Below are 15,065 nucleotides of genomic sequence, written 5' to 3'. Positions count from 1 at the left end.
TTTCTTTCTTTCTTTCTTTCTTTCTTTCTTTCTTTCTTTCTTTCTTTTCTTTCGACGAGAGAAATTAGTCAATTGGGCTGATTCAGGATACTTTTTTAGTATTCAAAATTTAGAAATGTCATTGATTCATAACAGTATGACATGCCATGGCACAGATTTAATTACTTTCAGCAACAGTTCAATTGAAGGAGAATATGGAAAATAAATGATATTTTACAAGAAGAAATGCAGACCAGTCCTGATTATACATGCAGCAAGTACCACTCAGCTTGAACTTTTTAGAGTAATCCAGTGAAGGCGCTCCTCATTGGGGTAAACCCACTTGACAATCTCTATCTTTCTCTATTTTAAAACTTCGTCCTGAGATATGGAAGTAAGGCTAAATTGTAGTAATTGTATCACAGTTACCTAATTATCTGTAACTGAAATACCATGCCCATGTTACGTCCACCCCAGAGAAGAATTTGGGACACAGACAGCTCCATCTTGTAACCTTAACAGACCCTGGGTTAACAATCTTGATAACAAAGAAATTTTAATTTATTAGATTTTTACAGTAATTTGAAAGGAAAGATAAAAAGAATAGACAAAAGAAAAAGTTCAGAAAAGAGCACAAAACCTAATCTCTGTTATTCCCAGCCCCGTGTTGAAGTGCTTAGTGGTACCTTGGGACTCCGACATGGGTTCTTAGGGCTGAGTGAGAAAACTCAAAGCATATAAGTTTCAAAGTGTGAACCGGCTTTGAGGCACTCTGTCAGAAGCCAAGGCATAAATATTCTCTTCTCCATCGGTTTGTGCACCCAGAATGCTGGTAGCTGTCTGATCTTCTGAAGTAAATTCAACAAGTAGCAATAGCTATTTTTATATTTCAGTATTGTTTAGTTATGGTTGCTCCTAACTGTCAGATCTTTAGTCACAAATATATCTTTAGTCACAAATATAAAGCATAATTATGGCTTCTGATTTCAGATCCCAACTGATAAAAATCGAGGTTTCCCTTTTTTCTCTTATGAAGGGAAGGATATTAACTATAATTAAGGATTAACTGTGCCTTTTAAACCCTGTGTAGCATTATGCAGTCAGACTTCTGTGTTTTTTAGGCTATTTGTTCTTTGTGTTTGTACAGGGCTGCTAAGAAGATCTGGGTAGCAACTACCGTAAGACATTCGTATTTGCAACCTTGATTGGGAGTTTAATGTTATTTTTACGCTTAAGTAATTATTTTTGAGATTCATGCTTTTATTTTCTTTTTTTAAGTATTTGTCTTCCTTGGTTCTTCGGGAGGAATGGATGCTGGAGGTCATTTGTCTGTCCTTTCTTGCGCACCCCCGTGCTGCATTAAGAGCCAGCTGGGATCGATAGATGCTGGTAGCTGTTGCACTCTCCTAGGCAAATAGCATCATCTTTCTGCATTTGTCTCTTTGTGACAGTACTACAGCAAAAAATGTACTCCAAATAAGTAGTAAAAATTACTACAGATTCATAGCAAAAGTAGCATTAATTGTAGGTTATTGGACTTGTAAAATGAATTACCTGAATCCTGATTAATGGCAAGCCCACGGCCGGCAGGAACCTGAGCTGAATTTTGGATTGCTAATTGAGGGCTCACAGCGGCTGCCGGCACACAACGAACGCTGCATGTTGGTTTGGTCGCTCCCCTCTCATTTTGTGCGCCCTTCCAAACCTAATCCACTCAATTACACACCAGGGACACGCGAGCACTTTCCATCTTATTAAAATGTATCATATACTAAACTCAGCAAAATCGCAGTCCTTTCAGCTCTGCCCTGCTTCTCTTCAACCAGGAACGAATGGGGGATAAACACACTGCTCGGCCAGGTGGGGCAGGTAACAGCAGACATTTCCAACCTGGTTTTGGAGCAGTAACGTGGTCGTGTTAGCCCAGAAGAGTATCTGATGTTCTGATAACAGTAATTTTTTTTATTTTTGCATTTGAATAGCATGAATTCAGATTTTTCCTGATTCCTGCTTGGCTATTGCAGAAGGCTCCCTTCCCTTCTCTTATTCACGGAACAAAGAGGCCTGTGAGGGAAGTCACATAACTTCTCACATACGGCATCCCTCAGGGTAGATGAACTAACAGTTATGACAGCTTCCTCCAAAACGAATGCAGCCCCCGAAGAGCGAGCTCATTCCGCCTGAACACAGCAGCTTATCGATTGGCACCGAGGACGAGCACAGTCATGTTTCAGCCACTTTTTAAGCAGAAGTTGGGATTCAGTCACCTTTAAGCGAACCAGTTGGGTACAGAGTCAAGAGCAAGGATCCTAACCAGAGTCTCCAAACAACAGCAGGAGTGAAGAAACACTATTCCTGCATGTACAGCTTTGACATCTGGGGGAGATGGGAACCCCTTCTATTTCAAGAAAAGTGGTGATTATTTCAAGATCCCACTTTTTTCCTTGGAGGTTTTCTTGCTTTCCATATTTTCCTCATTGAACGTTTAATTTAATTGTAGAATTTTAATAAGCCTTTTGCATAACTAGAGTTTAATTTTCAAATTATGTAAGGATTTCACTGAGCTTGGTGTAGTTGCACGTACCTACACATATACACGTATGTATCGCGTATCGATACGCAGTATGTTTCCTGCAGCACATCTGCTGCTGCGCTCCACAGCAGCACGTTTTTCAAAAAGCCTGGGATTATTCATAAACCGCGGCAAACTGGCACCCCGTTCTGCATGTCAGCTATCAGATGAATAATTGATCACTGATCTGACACGGGCTGAAAGGGAACAATTGTTTCTAGAAGTCCCAGGCCTCCCAGGTAACATCGAAGGCAGAGTCCCAACTCGACAGCCTCTGCTGCCTAGGTCCATCTGGCACTTGAAAGCCCCCGGCACGGCTGCTCGAAGCTGATTCGGGGCTGTGGCCCCAGGGCTTCCAGCTCCCACTCCGAGAAGCCTCACGTGGGCTCTGCCAGCTGGAAGGAAATACCAAGGGGAACCGCAACTTGCTCTTATCTTTGGGAGGGAGCGGGTGCGTGAGGTGCTGGGTGAACGACATCCGTCCCCCTCGTGCTTCCCCTGCCTGCGACTCCGATTTTTGCAGTTGTGAATTTGTGCAGGGAGCTGGGGGTGATCACACGCACCAGTGTGAAAACTTCTTTGTGCAAACTGGTGCACGAAGCTTTATTGACCACCATTCGACAACAGAAATATTTAGGGTTTGGAAATGCTGTGGTATTTACCACGCCAGTCAGGAATTTAATGTGGTTTAATTAATGCAGGTAAAGAGCTTTGAATATTTAGATGAAAAGTAATATATATCTATATGAAAGGACGATTACTGTCCAGACAACATATAATACTTTGAAATAATATGACAAAAATGATAGACTGCGGTACAGATATGTTTTGAGACATTGCTAGGGCTCTGATTAGTTTGTATTAGCTAGTTTTAACATTTATGACTACCTCTGAAAGGCAGGTTATGGAGAATGTTAACATTCCACTGGGCTGATTGACAATAATTAGTTTATTTTAAAGGAAAGGAAAGAAGCACGGTATTGTTGCAGCTGACTAACGTGAATTAAAAGCTAGGTAATCTTTTCTGCAATTACAGAGATACAATGATTGCCATTGTCAGAGAAGAAAATACACTCATAATTTCAAGAATCATTGTGTAGGAAGAGCTTTGCAAGCCTGAAATTGAAGCTCTGGTCATGGTCTCCAAAATTACAGTTAGTAATTTTATGCTGAACCAAGGCTTTTGAATACTTAAATTATAGCTTGTTTGTAGCAAGGTATTTACCAGCAAATATAAGCATCTTATAAACAGCACATGAGTCATCTTGGTGTTCATTTTGAGCACATCGAAAATGTAAATTGCTACTGAATTACTCTTGTGTAGAGAGGCAAGGCTTAGAAACCTTCAATTCATTCTTTAAATGGGAATTATAAAAGGAAAAATGTGCGCATTTGCCTTTCAGTGGAGAGCATTGTGCAGGGTAACTATTGCGTTCTCTATAGCTTTGCCTATAGGCTATGCAAACACCGAGGGAGGGCAGGCCCCCAGGTAGGAAGAGGTACAGCTCCGAGTGCTGTTTATCTTCCTCTTTAGAAGCATTTAATGCCGTCTTTAATGGGGACAGCTAATAGAAATCCTGTTTTTTATTGAAATGCCCACGGATTTTATGAGCCAACTGATATATTCTGAAAAAAAAAAAAAAAAAAAAAAAAACAACTTTAAAGCAATTTGTGATAAAACCTAAGACAAACAGAAATCCGTCAGCCTCTCTGTTCAAAGTGCTGGCCCGAAGGAAGCGATCCAGGCGTGATTGCCAGCAAGGTAGCAACTGCTGGGGAGGCTACAGTTCCTTATTAAAAGATGAGTAGTTTGATCACCATCATATTGGATTACTCAAACTTCAATTACACGAGTACCTGAGGGTTTTAACTGGGTTTAACTGATTTATTAGAAGACCAACTTGAAATATACCTGCTGTTAGCGCGCACTGGATCTTTGGAAGACCCACCTGAATACCTTGTTAACAGACACTATCCCGAAAGGGATTCAATGCCAATGAAGGAGATCAAAAACGGCTAATAAAAAATGGAGCAATCCAGTGATTCATTTAATGTCTTTTTAATCTCAGGAAAAAAAAAATCTTCTGTGCCTGATGACATCATTCGTTAGGATCCAGCTATGGAAGCCTGGCATGGGCAAGTTTGGGATGTGTTAATGCCTCTTCTCGTTGGTGAATCTCTGCAGAGTCACAACCGATATATTTTATGTGGAAGCAGAGCAAAAAATCTATGTAACCTACTGTCTTTTGCTTGCTGACAATTTATGTTGCAGAAGATCGGTCTGGAGTTACGATAGCTCCAGTGGGGAATCGACGCTTGTGGAGCATCTTGAGGAGGCATCATACAAACTAATGACTATGGAGCAATTTCAGTGAGCTGAATTTTCAGTAATGGAGTGGAAGGTACTGTGGCCTCATCTAGGCAGTGAGTTATGGTCACCTCGGTGGTCTGTTATTTCCCTCCCCATTTTCCCCATCCCATACTCCAAAGTAGCTCAGATTTATAATGCAAGACCAGCCCTGTCTTCCGAGAGCAGCGGCAGCATTACAAGTGTTTCACGTGTTGAAAAAATACAGATCTATCAGCAATCACTCCACCCAACCAGTTATTACCAGGATTGCCTGATGTTCCAGTCAGTCAGCAGGAAGGGGCTGTCCATGTGATGGCATAAAGCTTTTTCCCTGCCCTAGTAGGACGTTTGTCACCAGTTCCATTCATGTTTCAGACAAGCAGGGTGTATGTACTGCAAGCAGGAAACATCAAATTATGATGCTGTTTGCATGATTATCTTCTCCCCCCCCCCCCTTTTTTTTTTTTTACATATTTTACCTCCTGTGCATGTGGAAGAGACATTCCTCTGTGTCCTACTATAGTAAAGACACTCGGTGAGCTCGGCAAGTGGGCATTAATATTGCTAACAACAACAAAAAATATTCTCATCGTATCAGTCATTTCTCTCTCTTTTTATTCCATAACTGTTTTTTCAAACTGTCATATCCTGCTGAGGGAAGATGCTGATGGCCCAACATATAAACCTCCGCACCACATCTCAGATTTGAATCTGTGCAAGGAGTTGGGCTGTATCACGCTGTCGCTTATTAAGTGCATCTCCTCACAGACATCCTCTCCTCCTTTGCCACCCTCCTGCCTCCCAGCATGGCCTAACTGAATTGTGCTGAGGAATTGCCTTTAAAAATTGATAGAGTCCCATAACAAATTTCCCTTCTGCTCTTATGCCCCACATCAGAAAATCCTGCAGTACGTTGCAGTGTACCTGCTGATGCTAGTGATCTCAAAGCCTCTTTCCTAAGCAGAAATTACAGAAATGTTTAATTACTGTCTTTCAGCCCACACTGATGCGCTGCACAGGCAAAATGTCCTCTTCCAAATTCCCTGCTTGCAGCCGGTGCATTCACTTCTTTCCTACAGGAAGCGCCGAGTAAGATTAACGAGGCTCTTTTCTTCAGCATGTAAATATTGTTTAAGATCATAAGTTATGCGTTTGTCCGGATTGTTGTTTTTCAGATTGAACTCCTTTGTTTCTCCTTGTGGTCATTCACTTTTCCTGGCAGCAGTTTTTCACTGCGAGCCCGTATCCTTCCATGTGGGTTTCATATTGATGTGGATTGGAGTCGTCAAGTGCGTACGGTTGCCAAAATATCTATTAGTGTAACCCAGTGTGGAGGCTGGTAACCCTATCTGTCTTCCTTCTTGGCTGTACTTCTTTGTGATGCTTGTGCTGCTCTGAAATGCAGAAATGGATCGTTCTTTTTTCGTTTAAAAAAAAGGAGAGTGAAGGAAAATGTACAGATCTGTACCGTGAAAAGATGATGAAAACTATTTCTTCCCTGCTATGTGCAAGCATCACAGTGTTATCTGAGGTCTGTCCATGAAAATTATCCTCTTCTTTACTTTAATTCTATACCCTGATCTTCTTGCAAATTATCTGGCCCCAATAATTGCTTAAAATTCACATATATATGTCTCTGTGTGTATATTTAATGAAGAATGCCTTGAAAGTCTAATTAGGGCTGCTTGACTCCAAAGCAGTTTACATATCACAGGCTTACACAGCTATCAAACAGATGCTTCTCCTTTTTTTTCATTCAACTGACATTTTCATTTTCTCTGCATATTTTGAGGACTGAGCAGTGATGTGTTTTGACTCCTGAGGCTACAGACGATATCAAAATGAGGATTAGAAATGAAGCTTTACCTGTCAATTAAATTGTTAAGCTTGTCCGCCACAGCATCTACACTTTCAAATGGCCTGTTTATTGAATTTGAAATAGTTTTCATTCTTGACCTTGTTTAAACTGAATGGACAGTTCTAATTATAATCTTCAAAGTTTTCAGCTGCAACATATGGTTTGCATATAGAGTTGTGGATGAAGGGCTCTTGCGTGTTTATTGAGCTAAACCACTGTTAAATATCTCGGCAAAGACTGGCATGTCAGGCGTTGAAATCAAGCAGGAAGCAGCAGTACAGGTATTGGCCATTTTCGTCTTTTCACAGCACTTTTCCCAGGAGGTCTGCTCTCGAGCGATATCTGAGAAATGGTCAGTGGTGGTGGGACCCTGGCACTCCTCAGGAACAAGTACCACTTTCGGTGGTTGTGTTGTGCCCGTCTTTACAGAAGTCATACAAAACCATATCAAAACAAACAAACAATATCAAAAACCAAACACATAACTAGCAAACAAGTAAAAAAACATCCCACCTGTCCCCAGAATGAATTCAAATTACCAGGATCTTTCACAAATCAAATGTCATTCTTTCAGGTCAACTCTGGCTCCCACTGATGGGGTTGCATGACACCTCAGAGCAATTTATTCCTGTATTTATTGCCCAGTAAGGCCAGTGACAGATCAGGAGATTGAATCCAGGTCTTTAACCCATGTAGACTGCCCCATTCAGTGCTTCCAGCTCTGATCTCTTCTCCCCAGAAGCAGCTCCCTGCCTCCCCAGCTGCTCCGTAGGAAAGCCAAACATCTGAGATGCCTCTTTCCTCTTCCCTCCTTGAAAACAGTCATCAGGAAATGCATCTCCCTTCCAACCTGGACATAAATATTTAATACCTAACACAGGCAGAGTCCCATAGATGACTGCAGTTAAGCATTTCCCGGTGTCCTTTGGTGTGCTTGGTATAAAGACGGATAAACCAGGGCTGTGAGAGAGGAAAGCTGACCTAGTCACAGCTTGAAGTCATTGAAGCTACCTGGAAAAATACCTGAAATATAGGGCAAGGTACCAACTGCAGGGCAGCAAATTCTCCTCTACGGTGTGACCAAATCACCAGGGAGGTCTGAAGGAAAGTGATGGACTGAAAGTCAGTCAAACCTTTACAAAGAGCATTTTTTAAAAAAAAAAAAACGCTATTGATTTTCAGGGGAAGGTAAATAATTAGATAACTTGGAAAGCCTGTTTCTGTGCATGGCTAATTGGATAACCCTGCCAAAATAGTGCAGGTTAAAGCTGCTTTGTGCTTAATCCCAAGCAAAGAAGAAACATTGTGCAGAACTCACCGCACTAACAAGGGCCCTCTTTCAACGTGCAATTGGTTCTCAGGGACTAAATTGGGTAAGGAATCTCTTAACCATGCCTTTTAACCAATCTCTTATCAGACTTGACATGCTTCTTTCAGTACGATTTGCTCAAGCTATTCCATTAATTAATTTTGTTGTAGCGAGCTTGCCTCAGACACCTGTGACTTACTGAAATTTAAGTAAGCTGTAGCAGTGATTTGAGCTAACCTGACTGACTTTGAACTGAAGCTGACAATGGATGCTCATATAATCCATTGGAGGGGCCAGCAAAGGGCAGAAACAAATAGGTGAGGAGCAAAAATAAAAGCCCAGGAGCAGGAACAGTTTAAAATGACCCAGCAAGCTCTGCAGGAGCACATTTATCTATGCCGAAAGCTATTTCACCAAGGTGTTTTAACATCAGGTTCTAGTGGACCACTCAAAACAGCTTGTAACATATTTATGGTATTTTTTGTGAAGTATAAAAAAGAGCCCTAGAGTTCATGGAAGATGTGGTAATTTAAAATCTTGCAGCTATAAGAAATCTCTCTCTTCCCTCTTTGCAGCTCAGGCTGGTTCGGTGAAACAGAAGAACGTCTTCAATTAAAATTAGCAGAAATTCTGCATTTTATTCTTGAATTTTAAGCTTTGGTTTTGACCAGACTTAAAACTCGTATTTTATTTCTAGAGTCAATGTTAATGTCAAACAACTTCCATAGTGGAAAAATTGGACAAGTATTTTTCTAGCAACGGGAGGTTTAAAACTCCTGGAATCAAACTTTCAAACCTTGAAAACAACTTTAATGTTAGTCAGCCAGGAGAGGTCATCTAAAAAACTTCTGCTTGAAGAGCAAATGAAGTCACGCCTAATAGTAAGTAGACTTGTGAATGGATTCACACTGGTTGTCAAATTATAGGCATTTTCAAACTCAAGACTTGGGGAGACTGTGTGATTTAAAGGAAGCTGGGAGCTGAGTCTGTCATAAGTGGATCTGCTTATGGCAATGGTGGTTCTTACGTTATGTTTCACTCTTACAGAAACTTCTGACTTTTGTGATCAGCTTATACATGACTGGGTACCGAGCCTGTTCCCCTCCTCTCCCTTAAGTATACAAATTAGTTAACTTCAAAACACACAAAATTAATGTGTAAAATCCACCACGGAACAACCATATGATATTTTCACTTTGTACCGTGCATGAGGTTTAAACATCCTTTGGAAACGATACACCAGACTAATCACAAATAACAGAAGGGAAAGCACTGTCACCCATCTTTGCTGATTTTAAATATCATTTTAGATACCAAACAATAAGGGAGTTTTCATGTCGGATGAACTAAATGAGCTGCACTTTAGCAAGCTGAAGAGATTGGGTGAGTTATTCAGCACAAACGGGTGGAAAGCTGAATTTTTGTTAACCTAATCCAGAAAAATACTGAGATGAACAGTTTATCCACTTGTAATAATTTTACATACAGCTCCTTAATGTTTCTCCTTGTGGTTCTTTACATAAGATCCAGTCTTTCCTTCCCACCCTTCCTGTCACTGACTGTTTAATCCTAGCACGTGTGGACCCACAGAGCTCCCTGGGCACAGAAGAGACCAAACCCAGACTTTACTAAATTGTAAGATGCTGCTGCAAAGAGTAGACCATGCTTCCTCCCTCTGGTCACTATTTTTTATAAATAATTACTATAATTATTTTTAATTATAACCCAAATTTATAAATTTAAGACCATCGGTGTAAACTGTCCTTTAAATAAATGGAAGTAGGGGTTTGTGTTTTCCTCTCACCGTTGGTTGCATCCTTTCTGCAGTAAGCTGGGTGGATTGTGGTGAATGGAAAATGATGTGCGTGTGTCATCCGTTCCAACTCCACGCAGTATTTCTTAGGCATCTGGTAACAAGGGTGTTGTTGTGCTTCTGTGAAATCCTGTCGGGCCAGGTCCCCAGGGGGTACCGTGGAGGTTTGGGACCTGAAGTGTGAGCGTGTGCCCAGCTGATTGTAACTGGGTGAAAGTAAGCCCCGACTACTTGTGTACACGGGATACCTGGCCTTAGTGAGGCCAAATTACGCATTTTCAAGTAAGGGGCTGTTGCTCCTGTCTTCAGCAAGACCATGCTGCTCAGCATCCCTCAGCTTGATGTGACTCTTGGCACTCCAGCAAGTCTCTAGTACCTGTGGGGTGCGTGATGCTCACAGCTTAACTTCATTTGGTCGCTGCCTCTCTTTGTGTTGTTCTTTACAGCTGGGTTGGGCCTGGTAGGGAGCAGCTTTCCTTCGGTAATTTACAGCCCTTCAGATCCTTCTTTAGCACTTAACTCCTGTGGCAGTGAGCCTAAGGGAGATAACAGTGCCAATGCAAAATAGAAAGTTTATTCTGCCCCATAAGATGTCCCCTTGAGGAGTCACCTTCTCTCCTGAAGTGCATGAGCCCTTCACGTTTGCTCTGGGGCTGTCGGCATGTCTGACGTGGGCTCACGTTCGAGCTCCAGTTACAAAAAATGACCTTATGAGGAATGTCTTGCCCTAAAAAGTAACTGAATTAGGAAGAAAAGCAGGCCTTTCTTTCAGTATTGCTGCAGGCTTTGAGATCTGAAGTGGCAGCTGTCCTGCACCAGAGCTCAAACATTTGCATATAAGTACAGAAGAGAAAGGGTCAGGGATGTATCACTGCGGACCTGTGGAGAGAGGATGATGCATTCATTGTGGGAATAGAGACTGCGGAGACTGCAGTCACTTGAGAGGGGGAAAAAAAAAAGGGGGGGGGGGGGGGGGGAGGGGTTTAAAAGCAAAAAGGATTTTGGATTGCATGAAGTGCTTGTCCAGTGGTTATTATATTGGGCATATATTTCCCTCTGGAGGCTCATGACCGTGCAGATATTTGTTATGTGTGGGTTTAAGGAGGTACCTGGTACAAGTGTGAGTGCCTTGGGACCACCAGCTCCCCTTGTTCAGGGACGTGGGAGCTGTGGCTGCCCCTGCTCCCGACCCACATGTGCTGCAGAGGCTCCTGCAAATGCTCAGCCCTACTGCTGTAAGCATGGGTTTTCTCCTTCTTTGGGGGCTTTCTTTAGCTTTGCCTGTTTATATTTCTTAGTGGCTTAAAAACCTAAGCTGCTGTTAGCGGGGAATTGATCTGGCAACAGCCTGCTTTTTTTTTTCCTTTATGAAAGCATAATTGCAGGTCCACTAATTATCTGTGTCTAGCGCTGCTCTCTGTTTACTTTTAAGGAACTGATTGATCATAGCTGTTCCTAAGCATTTTAAGTAACAGTATGAAAAAAAATCCCTTAAGCTGCCTACAAGAGCCACCGACGTGATGACCTTGAATTCCAAACAAGCAATCTCACAGCTCTGTGTTTAAACAGGTATTTGGCAGGGAAATCAACCTGTTGCCAAAGCAGCCCATCAAATCGGCTGGGGGCAAACTTCATGATCAGCAGAACCCCCACTCAGGGGTACAGAGGACTTAAAATCCGTAACACCATCGGTACAGCCTGCCCTGGAAGGGGCACGGTGCTGGCAGCAGCCCCGGGGTTTGCATGCTACAGCCTCTTCTCCGCGTTTGGGGTGCACAAGCAGGCAGCACGCCATCAGGGGCCTGAAGAGCTAAAAGAAGCTGCAGATCCTGGTGGCTAAGGCAGTTTGCATCCTGGCGACAAGTAGGATTGACTTTTGGCTTGGCCATGAGACTGTTCCTGATGACCAGTGGGTAAATCGGGACATAATCCTCGGGCAGGCAGTGGTGGGCTGGAAGCAGGACACATGCCGTGTGTACAGCACGGAGGGCAGAGACTGGTGAATCTCACCAAAATGCAGCTATATCTCTGCTGAAATTCACAGGTGATCTGGAGGATATTCACCTACTGACTGCTTTGTTCACCCAGCAGCATAATCCCCTTCTCAAGATAGCTTTGGGGAGCACAAATTTCTCATTTCTCTTCTCGCCTTTATGGTGCTCCCTCTGTTTTGGGGATGCACAGCTGCTTTTGGCACAGGGCAACTGGCAATAAGAAAGCCCCAAATGGCTCAAAATTCCAGTTATTCAGATAAGCATCCTGAATATAACTGTAGAAAGCTGAGCACATAGCTATTTTAGTTTGATCTGTGGCATGAATTAATCCAAATTTAATTATAGTATGTAGTTAAACAGATGCAATCTCCTGTAATCCCATGGGGACAGACTTTATAATTTTACATTTCTAAAGTTATTTCCACACAGAAAAAGAAATGGCCACTTAGGTACCTCTGGCAGTGTAAGCTGTTGCTTTCCTGGTGTGTTTGCCCTTGACAGGTGTAGCTATTTTACTGTAAGAGTGCAAATAGGTTACACTTGTAAAACTCTCAAGTGCAGCTCAGCATTTAGGTTAGCGTCTGCTTCTCGGCCTTCTCTCCAGACAAAATAATTACGGCATTTTTCTTCTGTAACTGTGGGCAGCGTTGTTTCCTGTCCCGGAGATGTAGGAGGCACTGAAGGCGACTGCACGTTGCATTTTTCTTGATTATATCTTCAGTACGTGACAGCACCTTTCGACGTTTAGTCCTGACGATATTGATCTCGCAGAGGAAGCCTCGGGCTGAAGGCCTCGCCTGCCATCGGCCTCACCGCTCGGGCCTGGCGTGCTCCTCCATCTCGCCTGGTGATTTCCTCCCTTGGCTACAGGGAGTCGTGGAGTGGGGTTAGGCCGTGCATACAAGTCTGTTATAGGGCCCTTTGTTCTTCATTTAATTGTACAGCCTTCTGAGTGCCTTGCTGGGCCTGGAAGGGTGTTTTAGGAGGCGAGCCATGTTTGTTGTCCATCAGGTATTCGGATTGAGATGATTTTTTTTATTGTTTGGCTTTGCTTCTGTCCTCCTGGTGGTGGGTACCTAAAGCTGGGCCCACCAGGGCCAGTGCTGAAGTACGGAGCCCTCTGGGGCCCCAGGCAGGCTGGGGGCACCTCTCAGAAGGGTGGGCTGTCACACAGGCAAAGCCAACGAGGGGGACATGGGGGATCTGGTGATGTGGGGACATGAGTGGTTTGGGACACGGCAGGTCAAGGGACATGTGGGCTGATGGGGGCTGCAGCCAGTGCTGAGCTCCCAGGGGCTCTCCTGGAAATCCAGATACCAGAATGCCTGAATAGACCCAGTTTTGACAAATAACACCTACTCTAATTGCTCATTTTTTTTATTATCTTGGCTATTTTTTCCTTTGTAAGTGCTGATATCCTAAACTAAAGCTGTATTTGGTACAGAGAGAAATTCTGTGCCTGACTGTAGCTTATAAAATTAATATATTGAAGCTCAAAATAATTAAGTTTATGGAAGTATAAATACTAGAATGTGTTGTACTATATGGCTCAGCTGCTTCCTTGGTATACTTTTCTGAGCCTTTTTGCTTATTTTATTTCTTTGCTACTCAAGACAAATAGTTTCCTGGTTTTGATTTCATCCTGGAATTTTTCAGCAGAGTGTTTCTTAACAGCATAGTATTCAACAAGATTAATAACATTTTCTGTTTACTGTTTACATTAAAAAAAAATGAAACTTCTGTTTTAAAAAAAAGTCTTCCAGATGTCTCCAGGCAGTAGGAAATGTACATAGTATACAGTCTAATGAAAGAACAGATATAGCACAAGGATTAAAAAGTGGCACATGTTAGCAAATGGTCTGAATTTAAACGCTAGTCGACACTAGCACTTCACTTTAGGTGAGTGAAATTCACATGTGAAATATTAAAATTTAACTTTATAAATACATTTCCTGAGGACCAGGATGTCGTGCGTTTCCAAGTCATCTTTAAAACTTCCTTTTTCATTTAATTTTGATTAGATTTTCTAAAATGGAATAAACATAAAAGCATAAAAATGTAAACCATAAAAGCTAAATGCAAAGCAGAAATATCAACAGCAAAAATATGAAAGCCAGACCCCTTGCTCCTCGAGTGCAGCACCAGGGGGAAAAAACCTTCTTTGTGCTCTTGTTTCCGTGCTCCTGTCCGCTCCGCATTCCTGGCTCTGTGGCCAGCCCCTTCCCTGCAGCAGCAATTATGGGCTGCCTCTCCTTGGAGCCACTCTTTTCTCTCTTTCCATCCCAGTCTCCTCATGCACACCTGCCTGGGCATTTTTTGGGTGGGTAAATCCTTTAGGATGGTTTCAGAATGTGATCCAAAGGGCAGTTCAGTCCGTGTCAGTCTTTAAATATATATATATATATATAGGTAATAATGGAGAGTCCCTTCTAGATGCGTATTGCAGAAGGGTTTAGTAACAGGAGGACGTGTTCGGTGGTCAGCATAATTTCATGCCAGCATCGCCCCTGGGTGAGATGGAGGGATGTGGACCTGCCATCCCTGGGGGTTGCAGAGGAAAGGACAGACAGATCCAAGACAAGTATCTACCAGGTGAAATTTTGTCAGGGAGTGAACTAACTGGCCCTTACTTTCAATGATTTCTGTGTCAGTTTTTAAGGTAATGGTACCAACATGCCAATCAAATGCTATTTACAGTAGTCTGGAGTTGCAGAAAAGATGCAGAAACTGCTTATGTGGTACTTTTGAAAATTCAGTTTTGTGGATTGGTTCTCAACCTTCAAGTATTTACTGAAACTTTTCTAGGTCCTTTTTGTCCATCCTTGTCTCCGTTTTCAGGGGAAATGTTGCAGTACAGTCTCAAGCTGGTTTAATGGTAGTTTCTCTCCTCATTTGACTGAATGTAATCCCCTAAACTGTGAAATACAGAGCGATGCCTGCTGATGCTGAGTACGTACGGTCAGGAAATCGCTTCCCTGCCAGGGAGATCACCTGAGAAGAAGATACGGAAGGTTCAGGGAAACACAAAAAAGTCCAAGGGACTGGAGCCACAAAAATTGTAGCACAAAATCATCCTTCTTTTCATTTGTAGTGCCAAAGCTCCCGTTGATTGAGAGCATCAGCTCTGCTCTTGTATATCTTTTTCCCATGTCAATTGTATGTCCCTGTACCCCCAAGCAGCCCTTCTAAT

The 15,065-nt window shown here is 42.6% G+C and overlaps 1 protein-coding gene across 3 annotated transcripts in view; it reads left to right on the top strand.

Moving 5' to 3' along the window:
- The window catches only part of LOC118171476 (multiple epidermal growth factor-like domains protein 6), a 187,508-nt gene that overhangs the window by 107,850 nt on the left and 64,593 nt on the right, over positions 1-15,065 (top strand). The gene's annotated exons all lie outside the window — the stretch shown is intronic.

Source organism: Oxyura jamaicensis, chromosome 9, assembly GCF_011077185.1.
Source record: "Oxyura jamaicensis isolate SHBP4307 breed ruddy duck chromosome 9, BPBGC_Ojam_1.0, whole genome shotgun sequence".
Classification (NCBI taxonomy): domain Eukaryota; kingdom Metazoa; phylum Chordata; class Aves; order Anseriformes; family Anatidae; genus Oxyura; species Oxyura jamaicensis.
Note: the sequence above shows the minus strand (reverse complement) of the source record. Positions and strands in the feature narration are given on the sequence as shown.